Consider the following 10,979-nt stretch of genomic DNA (forward strand, 5'->3'; position numbering starts at 1 on the left):
AATGCAATACCACGAATCCTTAGGTGGACTTTTTCTCAAGCTCCATCCTTCAGGATGTTGGAGAGAACTGTATTCCAACCCAAAAAAGTAAGCATCGTTTACTATATGACTAAGAAACAATATACAATCAATTTACTAGAGGATCATTTATATTTTACTAAACAGTCGTTTATGTTTTATTAAACGATTGTCTACATCACATGTATTGACTTGTCACTATCATCTATATACAAATTATTATTGTGTCGAGACTTGTACCAACAATAGATAAGATGGGGTATAAGGAGGATCAACTAAGAGGGCTTGATCTGATGCAGCTGGTTCACCTAGGAAGAACTAATGATGATGCCACACAGGGCAGTGATGACACTGTCCTTACTGATCAACATGCCCTGGATGAGACTGTTGAATCTGTGCAATACTAGACATCTAGGGGACATGGAAATCTAATCGATCAACATCTTCTCGAGCATGAACCAATTCGGTTAAATCAGCACAAAATAGATAAACTTGTTATAGAGCCCGATATACGTAATACGGAACCAACCAACCGTCATAAGGGTAGTAAGAGGAAGCTTGAAGATAAGCAGCCAAATCCTCATGTAGACACAAGAGAGTGAAGTCTTATAGATGTTTGAGAGAGGAATTATTAGAAGTTCGCAATGATTTTGTGAACTTAACGGTGATGGTCCGTCAATAGTATGAACACATCAACCAATAACTGAATGAGATAAAGTTGTCCGTTCAACTTCGAAGTGAGGTATGTACTTTGTCTTCGTCGAAATGATATTAATTAGATTATCGTTTAGGAATTAGTAACCAATTATATATAAGTTAGTAAGTGATCGTCTATAAAATACTATGTGATCGTTTAGTAATCACTTAGTCTATTATACATGATCGTTTAGTAATGTCCTAAACGATTGTCTAGTAGTTGTAAACAATCTTTTAGTAATTTACTAAAGGATCTATTAGGTCATTCTGATTATGTTGTTACTTGCCTTATCATTCACAGGAAAATAATGTATGGACTCCCTGCAATTAAGGTAATAATCATGGAGGCACCCCTCGTCATTATAGGGGTGATAAAGATGAAGAGACACCTCACGATGAACATCAAGATGGGTTGGTGGATGGCGATAATGATGAGATTGGTGTACTTGACCCAGTCGTCAAGGAATGACACCATGAGGACTCTCAACCACCGATGAATAAGCCACCAACTACTAAGAAATAGACAATTAAGAAGCCCTCAACTGTTGAAGAATCGTTGATGGAGGCTCTCCTAGCTGTTGGTAACCAAACGATGATGAAGTCGAACGATAAATCAAACCAAATTGCACATCCAATAATTGATGAAGTAGCCTAATCGCACCAACTTGTGGATCCAAATCAACCCATAAGATGAGTGAAGCGATTCAAATCCAACCACCAACAATCGAGGAGATAAGTGCAGTGGTTATAGAATAACCACCGTTCACTTTGAGAAGCCACTTCGACGGTAGTGCAGTAGTAAATCAATTATTAGAAGTTCATGTAGATAAGATGGTTATTGTTGAGACTGAAGTAAGCGTACCAGTTGGGGATGCACCAGTCGGGGGGTGATAATGAAAATTAGGTATGATTAATAATATAGATGCAGTTGTTACATAAACTTAATCATTCTTATCAAGTCATTATGGTCACTTATTCAGAGTTTTCGTACAGAATAAAAACCATCACCCTAAACGACGCAAGCAGAAAAAGCTAAAGAAGTTCTCTCCTGACAAGGTCAAAAGTCCCAAAACCTCTTCGAGTAACAAGAAACCACAAATCGGGGTACAAAAATAACTAAGGAGGAACTTACTAAGATTAAACTATCCTCAAAGAAAACAGACCTACCTAGAGGACTTCAACCAGTTATGCGCGAGTTAAAACCGCCCACAAGGGTTGTAAACCTTAATCCATTGGTTCCTAGTGCACGATGCTCTATGGAATGCATACAGGCAATGGAGAGCTAATTCAAAGACAAAAGATGAAAAGCGAATGATCGTGTACACCTTCCAGACTAAGGAGTTCTTCAAAACACTTGAGAAGAATATGTGGGGTAATTGGAGATGTGGGTGTTCTTATTATCTATATATATTTCATATCCATGCCCTTTAATATAAGTGATCGTTTAGGTTCATCTCAATGATCGCTTACATTTTTATTAGCCATCATTTAAATTAATCTAAACAATCGCCTACTTCTTTATCTGCTAGTGTTTAGATTGTTCTACGCGATCATATACTTTTTATCTATTATCGTTTAGGTTAATCTAAACGATCACCTACCTTTTATTTGTTATCGTTTAGGTTAATCTAAACAATCACCTATTTTTTTATCAATTATCGTTTATTTATATATACAATTGCCTAAGTTAATATTTCTAATGATATTGTCCGTTAATTAAATGTCTTAGACATGGACCTTCTACTGATGCACGTGCACTGTAAGTTGCATTTGAAACCTAATCTCTACAAAGATTTGTTTATACTGGTGGATTCGAGCTTCATAGTATGAATTTGGCAATTATGGATTTACTCTTTATGCTTTCGACATTAGTATCATGGTTTATATAATATATAATTATTATTATTATTATTATTATCATCATCATCATCATCATCATCATCATCATCATCATTATTATTATTATTATTGCACAGGATGCTATCGTGGAGGCAGAAGCAATTTCATTAAAGGCCAACTGGATGGAGTGGTAATGGAGGACGAAAATGTGGCAGTCTGGATGAATCAAGGAGCACATATTAGGTTGTAGGCAGACCATCAGTATTTCCTCGATGCTTGCAGAACATGAAGAGTACAGACCTCCATGGACAGAGGTGAAGTTCATTTTTGGACTAATTATTATCAAACAACATTGGCTCATGGCTGCCATTAATATGTATTCATGCACAATATATGTATTCGACTCCATGCCAAACCACGTCGGTAGCGACATCTTGGATGATAGTCTGCAACTGGTGGCCAAATTAATACTGTCCATCTTGATTTTTGTTAGGTTTGATAAACAACGTCAAACATTCAAATACAAGTCATGAGAAGTGAAGCAATGAAGGTGACCCTTCAAGCGAGCAAATCTCTTTACTGTGGCATATTTTATGCTAAATTTATAGAATATCTTGTAACAAATAAGGATAGGAGTAGCTTAAAACTAGAACATATGTCATTTTTTAGAAAATAGTATGTTGCCCAATTGTGGTGAAATAAATATTTATGGTAATTTTATAGTTAAGATTGAATGAAAATTGTCAATAAAAAACAATTACATTGTAATTAAGTTCATACAAATAATACAAGAACTGAAATGATAATAAAACAATACAATTATACTAAACACAAGCACTGAACGAGATCGCCCATCATTAAATATAAGATCATATACAATTAAGTATGAGATCGCATATCCAACACTGGGCTTATTTACTATTTGCTAAGCGATCACCCACTTGTACTAAGGGATCTCATACTTAATGATGGATGATCTCATACTTAATTATGCACAATCTCAATTGGATGGGAGCATGGGATCATGGGATCTCCATGTAATTAAACTCTATACAAGTACATGTTTATGAACAAAGATCGACCAACCCCCCTCCAAATATTCATTGACCACGTTAATAACATGCATAACCACCGGAGAAACACAATGTATTCTAGACATCAATTCTGCCTCCTTAAGAACAGTCATTCCGTAATCAGTTACAATGTTTGTGCATGTCATTGCATGTGTACGTCGGATATAGAACCAGCCCTGCAACCACTCACGGATATACTCCAATAGCTTCATGATTGAAAGTTTTCATGCATATTTTAACACTCCATCGAGGCATTCTACTATATTCGTCATCATCGTGTCATACCTACAATAGACTTGATAAATCCTTTTCCACCGTTGTAATCCAACTTCCTCAAGATAGACTGTCACCTTGGGATATTGGTAGAGTTTAGCTTAAGATATCTAAAACTCAAACATCCTATAAACTTTGACCGCAATATCGAAGTGTGGAATTATGCCCTATTCTTAAATTTGTCCATCAAATTATTCCAAATGTGATATATATATAAGGCATGAAATGCCTCAGGGAATATACTTGAGACAACCTTTCCAATAGAGATGTAACAGATCTAATATAATAACTAAATTCAAAATGTCTCCAATCAAAGCCTTCAAATGAGTCATGAACCAAGTCTATGATGCATCATTCTCACCATCTACAATTCTGAATGTGATAAAATATATGTTGTTATTGCCATCAATTCACGTTGTTATTAACAACATACCTTTGTATTTCTTGTGTAAATAGGTCTCGTCAACAATGATTATAGAGTGGATGCAGTTCAAGAATCCCTTAATACATGGACCGAATGCCATGAAGACGTACTTAAAATATTGTTCGTCTTCTACTTCAACCTCAAAAATCGTGCTCGAATTTGCAAGCTTCAGTGCCTTGCTATATGCGTTGACAAGAGAATATGATCCTTCCGACAACCCTCGTGCGAAGACCAATATACCACTCTCTTGTGCAATAAGCTTGCCCGTAGCTTATATTCACCCTATAATCTCGCTTAACATCTTCAATTATATCCCTTGGGGGTATATTTGACCAACTTGATTGTAATTGGACTTGAATAAGTGTTCAATAACCCAATTTTTTGCTTATCAATGATTACCCATTATCATTTCAAGAGCGCATATAAGGACTCTTGGATACTTCATCACTTTGAATGAATCACTTCCTTCAAATTTTTTTGCACAAACCCTCCACCTACATTCCTCCACCAAACACCATGCAAATAGTAAGCACTTTGTAACCACTAGATGTAACACCGTTGACTAATTAGGTTTCTATTTCAATAAGATGATAGCTTTCAAAAAGAGTTATTATTCCTAGCTTAATTCGGCTTATTATTAGGTTTTACGTATTTATTTTCCTATTTTGTAGGTATCAAACACCCATGAAGTAGAATTGGAGATTTGAAGCTAATCAGAATTAATTTGAAGCAATTTGGAGTAGATTTGAGTATTCAGTCTTCAAAGGAGTTAAAAAGACAAAAATGCCCCTATTAAGCGTCACAACGCTCTTGATTTACCTAACCTTTTGCTCGTGCAATGCTTAAAGGTAGTAGCTCGAGGAACAGAGCAGCGTCGCAATGCTACATTGAACGACACAATGCTCCAGAAGATCAGCATCGACCCTGATGCTTGAAGACAGAAGCGCAACGTTGCAATGCTGCTTTATAGCATCGGGACGCTGCGAACTTTAACAGACAGACATGGTTAACATGTGCGCAAGTGAGCGTTGCAACACTGTTTTCAGCGTTGTGACGCTGACTCAATTTCTATAAATAGTCTCTTCGTATTTAGGTCAAAATATGCCGAATTTGGGAGGACTAATTGATGGAGGCCGAAGTAAAACTCGTTCCTTTGTCCATTCCCTTCAATTTTCGGTATCTTTAGGTTAGTTTAGCTTTTTATTTTGGGTTGTAATCAATGGAACGGATGTGTATCTCAGATTCGTCTATAAATTGAGAGGTAATCACCTATCTAGTTTCTTTGAGCAAGAGCCCTATGTTTAATTTCTTGAAGTTTTTTTTAATTAATTTAACTGCAATCTTGTGAATTCTTTGGTTGGATTCGTTTTAATCTTAATGGAGTTTTGATAAATTCTTCTGACAAATTAATTTGTTGAAATTCTTGTTTGCAAAATCATTCCAACTTATGCATCATTGATTGATTTAGTTGCAAGTATTAGGATCGCATGTTTAGGGTCTACACTTTTTCTAGCCAAACTCATGTATGCCCTAGTATAATCTTTTCAAATAAATCATGCAAGATATGGCTTTCCGGCTTGTAGTATGTCTCAACAATTGAACCCTTTCTTAATGTTGTTCAGTTTTAACTTGTATGTCGCTAAGAAGGAAAAGTTTTAAACTGAATTAGTGCTGGTTTGGATTTTTAATCAAAATTGGCTAATTGGGCTATTAGAATTTCTAATAGGTTGAGGGATTGATATATTCAGCGTAATTAATTGGTGCCTAATGAAAGAAATTGCATAGGAACTATCTCTTACTCTATAAATTAGATAGACTCCTTTCCTATATTGCATTTACCCCTTTTATTTTAACTTCATACATGTTATCTCTTCCACACCAAACCCCCAATTTATCGCTCTAGTTAGAAAATTAACTTAACGAAACCAATCGCGTTTCTCTGTAGATCGACTCGGATTTACCACTATTTCTACGTTTTAGTAGTGATAGAAGTAGTTCGGTATTTACAAATTTTCTTTTGACCAGACTCGAAGTTTATTAACGACGTAGGCTTTCGAGAACTGTCAAATTATGACCTAGGTGACTTAGTCTTAATCCTAAGTATATTATGAACTCTCACGAGGAATTGTCCTTTAATTTGTATGGGTGAGGGTGGCCAGATCACCGACCTAATATGCCTACTATTTTGGGGACAAGATCGAGTAGAGAGTTGGGAACATAATAATATAGATGGAATTGACTTCTTCCCGCCTTAAAGGTAAGTAAATGAGTGTTCCCTTAAGTAGTGTCTTCAAGACTTAAATAAAGAGCCTTACCCTTTCATTGACTCAATAGGGGTTTCTATTTATTGGTTGGACCATAAATAGGTTGTTCATTAAAGGAGCACTGGTACTTAAGGAGTCGGAGGTAACCTAAGAGTAAAACAGTAATTTGACCCAATTGGATTTACGAACGCTCGTGAAGGACTAACTTACTGGTATTGGTCTATATCCAGGGACACAGAAATATATCTGTAGTGAGAGGAGTGCAGTTGTGGGTCTTTAGTAGAGTGTACCCACAGTTAACAAATATTGATTAATTTAGTCAATGAGTTTAGCCAATTAATCAAATATCGTTGGAGTTTTTGATCTACAGGTCCACCAGGTCTCTTATTAGCTCACTAGAGGATACTTAAGAGGGATAATTTGAATTGTTCAAATTAATTGGAGGAAACTATATATTAATGTGATTATTATATAATTAATTATGGATATGATCTATAATTAAATTGGAGAGCAATATTTGAATAAGTTTAAAACTAATTAATTCAAGTAAATTAGATTCACAGAAAATTAAGTAATAGAAAGGTTTTGCACATATACATGTATATGATAATTAAATTTATACATTAAATTAGGTTTAATGTATAAGTAGTTATTTAGTTATTGTGCAAATTAAAATTAATTAAGTGTTATTTAATTGTGCAAATTAAATAAGTGTCATTTAATTGGACTAATTGATTAAATAAGCGTTATTTAATTAAATGGGTTAATTGATTAAATAAATGTTATTTAATTAATTATAGAAAAGGAAAATATATTGGGAAAGGAGCTTGACCCTACTCTATATAAAGACCTTCCCATAGCTCTTTGGAAATGCAATGAATACACAATTCTCATTACAAAGAAATTTTGGCAATACACAACTCCTAAGTGTTATTGTGCAGAATTTTCTCTTAGCCTCTCTACTCTCCAAAACCTTATTATCCTCTCCCTCTCCTAATAGTTGGATACCACCCATCCCTCTATTAGAATCCCAAAGAATAACGAGGCTACTCTCATGATAGTGTTCAAAATTGCTCAAGGAGTTGTTCATGATCAAGACCGTTTGGACATCTGTTCGTTGGAATCTTGGAGAGGCTTGTTCGTGACATTATGGAATCTATAAAGGTAAGAATCATTCAATCTTTTCCTTAATGCATGCTAATTTACATGTTTATACATTCTATTTAGTATAACAATTTTGTTTATAAAAATCGAATTATGGGATACAAGGCGTTCTAACACAACGTTTCCACTGCGGGATTCGATCCCCTTCAATATATTCCCTCAGTCTCCTAAGATACAAGAGGATTGTTTTAACCACCATCAAATAATCAAATCCTAAATTAGATTGATACCTACTGACAATCCCAACTACATAGCAAATATCAGGCCTTGTACACAACACGACGTACACAAGGCTACCCACAACTGATGCATAGGGAATACGTCTTATTTCCTCAATCTCTTGATGAGTCTTAGGACACTATTCCTTAGACAATATAATTTCATACCTGAAAAGTAAGTCACCTTTTTGGGAATTTTGCATCGAGTACTGACAATATAAGATGCTTGAGACAAGACTAACATCCTATTCTTGTGATTTCGAACAATTCTAATTCCAAGAACATATTGTGTTTCTCCTAAATCTTTCATTTGGAATTGTGCAGATAACTAGTTTTTAATGTCAGAGAGAAATCCTACATCCTTCCCAATGAGTAGGATGTCATCTACATATAACACAAGAAAAACAACAATATATTTGATGATTTTCTTATAAACCCAAGGCTTATCAACATTTTGATCAAAGTCATAAGATTTGGCTACAGTTTCAACTCTTATATTTCAAGATCTGGATTTTTGCTTCAATCCATGGATGGACCGTTTCAGCTTGCAAATCTTTTAGTTCTGATCTTGTTTTATGAATCTCTCTAGTTGATTCATGTAGATACTCTCATCAAGATTGTCATTCAGAAAAGTAGTCTTGAAGTTCATTTGTCATATTTCGTAGTCATAATATGTGGCAGTAGACAAGAGGATCCTGATAGACTTTAACATGACAATAGGAAAGAAGGTTTCTTCATAGTCAACTCCCTCAACTTGAGTGTAACCCTTAGCCACCAGCCTAGTCTTTAAGATTTGTACCTTTCCATCTACACCTCTTTTCCTCTTGCAGAGTCACTTGCAACCTATAGGTTTTACCCCATCCGGTTGGTCTATAAGATCACAAACTGAATTAGAGTACATAGCTTCATTTTAAGATCCATGGTTTGACCTATTCATCTTTGTCAATATCATTCATTGTTTATTTAAAGAACAATGGATCCTGAATGTCATCATCAGATATGATGACTTGGGCTTCTGTTAAACTTATATATTGTGTAGGGTAGGATATAACCCTCCCACTACGACGAGTCTCTCTCAACTCTTTAGAAGGATATTGACTAAATGTGCTTGGGATGTCAACAACTCTTGTTGATGTACTAACATTATCAACAACTCTTATCGACGTACTGTCTTTTTCGTTGGAAATTTCACTCAAAACCAATTTAATGTGCGGTTTGTGATCTCTCATATGATCTTCTAAAAATGTGGCATTTTTCGATATAAAAACCTTGTTATCCATAGGATCATAAAAGAGACCACCTCTGGTCTCTTTGAGATAGCCTACAAATAGGCATATCCTTGAGCAAGGTTCCAGTTTTTTTGGGTTTGTCAATAGCACATGTGCTGGGCATCCCCAAATCCTGAAATGTCGTAAACTACCTTTACGACCTTTCCACAACTCAAAAGGTGTTTCAGAAATACTTTTTGATGAAACGTTGTTTAAGATGTATATTGCAGTCTCTACTGCATAACCTAAAAAGAGTCATGTAAATTAGCAGCTCATCATACACCAAACCATGTCCAACAAGGTTCCATTTCTCAATTTTAATATACCATTCTGTTGAGGTGTACCAGGTGCTGAGAGTTAGGATGTGATTCTTTAAGGAAATCTAAAACATAGATATCCAGAGATCGGAAGTGGATCGTTCCAAATCCCATTAAGAAAGAACATAAACAATTACAGTCTAAACAGAAACAATTATGCATAAACAGAAAATTACAGCGTGCTTCTTTAAAATACTGAACAAAGGATAGAGTATGCAAACCTCTGAAGAACTTTTCTTCAAGTATCCCTTGATCGTTCAGCAAATCATTCAACAGCACGAACTCGAATGCAACGATTAGAACTTGATCTCAATGAATGTCTGAATGAACCTCGATCCCAATCGAGTCCAACTCGATCTCAAATGGAACTAGAATACCACCACAATAGTTACCTTGATATTTTTGATGTGAGAATCCAGGAGTTGTGGGCTTTGTGTGATTTCAGATTGAGGAAAGCAGGAGATAAACGATCGAGTAAGTGGGAGATGTATGAAGTCTATCGTATAGACTTTACTACTCGATCATTTAGAAAGAAGTAGCCTATCGTATAAACTTTACTGATCGATCGTTGAGCAACAAGTAAATGAGTAACTATCATATAGTAAACTCAATACTCGATCGTATATGCTCTCTATGCTATCGTTTAATAAAACACTTTTACTTTATAGCCTTTTGTGAGATTATTCCGAATGAATCATCAACTAAATTTTGGAAAATCATTTTCCTTTTATCTCACAGTTACCATAAAACTTCCAATAACCTCCCACTCAATTCGGTTATTAGAGAAAAATAATAATTAATTATCATATAATTAATATTTTATAAATAAATATAATAACCAACTTATCATATTTATATTTATAACCTATAGTTTTAATATTTCATCATATGAAACATATAAACCATAGTTCTTTTTCTGTGTTATGGTATTTAATATAAATCATATTTATATTAATTCCTCCAATAATAATGTATCACATATATCATATCAATTATATCACATATAATTTAATTTCCTCTTGTTAATTCGAACATTTCAAATTAACCCAAAATCTGATTCTCAACTTGAACCCATTGAGCTACCAAGGGGACCTCATAGACTTGCAGCTTGAAGCTCCAATGGTACGTGAATAACTGATTAACCTCTTTAATCATGAGATTCACCATCCGTTAACTATTGGTCACTTCACTAAAGACCGACAACTACACTCTTAACACTACAGATATATTTCTGTGTCCATATGACCAATCAACAGTGCGATGACCCTTCACAAATCACTCGTAAGTACAACTAGGTCAATTCACCGTTTTTCCCCGTGTAGTTACATCTAACTTCTTAAGTACCACTGATTCCTCTAATGAACAATAAGCCATAGTCCTACTATGACCAAGTCCTCTTGGGCCAGGAGAGAGTGTGACCGTAAT

The sequence above is a fragment of the Benincasa hispida genome, chromosome 11 (assembly GCF_009727055.1).
Source record: "Benincasa hispida cultivar B227 chromosome 11, ASM972705v1, whole genome shotgun sequence".
Classification (NCBI taxonomy): Eukaryota; Viridiplantae; Streptophyta; class Magnoliopsida; order Cucurbitales; family Cucurbitaceae; genus Benincasa; species Benincasa hispida.